General features: G+C 32.3%; 1 pseudogene; it reads left to right on the top strand.

The window, feature by feature from the left end:
* The first annotated feature begins 1,189 nt into the window (after positions 1–1,189).
* On the top strand, positions 1,190–1,834 carry LOC120176784 (annotated as a pseudogene).
* Positions 1,835–2,085: the final 251 nt, after the last annotated feature.

Raw genomic sequence — 2,085 nt, 5'->3', positions numbered from 1 at the left:
TGAAAACCCTAACCTATACTCTGGGCTGGGTCAGGCCCACTCTTCAGACTACTGCTGGACCGTTTGGACCATAACCTGGATCGAAAATAAAAAGGAAAATAAAAAGAATTAATAAAACGAATAACTAAAATAATAATAATAATAATAGTATACTAATAAACTATATAATATATATTTCAAAAACATCTTTAAACCATATATTATATTTTTAAAAATAGTTTTCCAAACTATATATTATAGTTTTTCAAATAAATGATTTAAAAATATTATATCGGTTTTTTAAAACGATTTTAAACTATATATTATATAATATTTCAAAAAAAAATTAAAACTATATTTTATATAAGTTTTTCAAAAGGTTTTAAAGAAACTATATATTATATATTTTTTCAAAATGATTTCAAAACTATATATTATATAAGTTTTCAAAAAGTTTTAAAAACCATATATTATTTATTTTCAAAATGTTTTTTTAAAAAAGTATATACTATATATATTTAAAAAAACCATTTTCAAAACTACATATAGCATATGTATGTTAAAAACATTTGCAAATTATAATATATAAAATAAAAAAATCGAACGAAAATGAGTGTCTACACAAAACAACCACAGATTGATTCATCCCTGAAAGCAACATAATTTAAGGTGCACGATATCATACCTTCCATCTAGTCCAAAATGCAATGAAAATAGGTTGTGTGCAAGATTTATGTGTTTTCAAAGAGGGGGTTAGTCTCTTTAATATCGATACATTGAGTACATTTTAAGCATATTATGTTCCAACCTCTCTTGGATTATCACGTCTCTTTCATTAATGGTGTTTGAAACTTTCTTCATCTACCTCTCACAAAACACCAATGGTTGCCATTGCCAACACCCACATGATCACAACAACTTATCTGTTCACAAAATATTTGAATAAAAATGAGGTTTTTCTTCTTCCACAATCCATCATTTCAATGGGTCAAAAGATCGCTTCAATCACACAACATATTTATGTTATTGGAGAGTTCCTTTCTGTTGAATTAATAATTGATTACTTTTGGACTAGCTCATTGTATACCTGATCATGATTGGGTTCACCATCGTTTCATGCCATTATATAAGGGACTCCATTTCAGAAAACTATTACAAAAAGCTGCTTCTTTATTTCTCTGCTTTTATAGTGTTATTTCTCTACCTGTTCATGGCAAGCTTAAGTGTGGGAGTGGCGTGTGGTTTGGTAATTGTGGGCATGGTCGTGCCAAGCATGGCCACAGTTTACACCGTGGGTGACACCTCTGGGTGGACAACTGGTGTTGATTATAGCTCATGGACTAAAGGCAAGACCTTCTAAGTTGGTGATACCCTTGGTGAGTTCTTAAATCAAAATCTCTATTTGAGTATCAATTTATCGAATTAAATTCGGATTTTTAACGTTTGGAACTTTGGATTGCCTAGTCTTCAATTACCCAACCTTTCATTCAGTGGATGAAGTAAGTTCAAGTGATTATAGTACATGTACCGTGGGTAATGAAATAAGATCAGATAAAAGTGGAGCCACCACCATCACTCTCAAGACTGCCGGAACTATTTACTTCATTTGTGGTGTTCCCGGCCATTGCGCCGACGGCATGAAGCTCGCCATCAAAGTTGAGTCTGGCGGCTCAACGTCGACGACGACAACGACAACAACAAACTCGTATTCGTCGTCAGCTATACCGAACCGTTCACCGTTTGCGGCTTTTTTCACAACTTGGGTTGCGTTATTAGTTATCTTGATCATAAACATAAGCTTCTGGCAAGAGTTCTAGTCTTTGTTCAGGATAGAGGCAGTGCTGGTTTTCTATTTTTCTCCCTTTGTATTTATTGAGTATCGTTGCAAATTTTTTTTTATCATGAACTAGAATTAACCCCTGGTTGAGGGTTTTATATTTTTTTAATGATCATAAAAAAATTTAATAATTCAGACTTACCGACAACCTTGCCTTTTGCGAATGAATTAAACTAGGTTGGGAGGGTCGACATCTTCTCTGTAAAATCCAATTTGAATTAGTCGACCAATATATCGAATACCAGTGATTAATTCAAAAAAATTAATTC

This window comes from Hibiscus syriacus, unplaced genomic scaffold, assembly GCF_006381635.1.
Source record: "Hibiscus syriacus cultivar Baekdansim isolate YM2019G1 unplaced genomic scaffold, ASM638163v2 tig00112254_pilon, whole genome shotgun sequence".
NCBI classification, from domain to species: domain Eukaryota; kingdom Viridiplantae; phylum Streptophyta; class Magnoliopsida; order Malvales; family Malvaceae; genus Hibiscus; species Hibiscus syriacus.
Note: the sequence above shows the minus strand (reverse complement) of the source record. Positions and strands in the feature narration are given on the sequence as shown.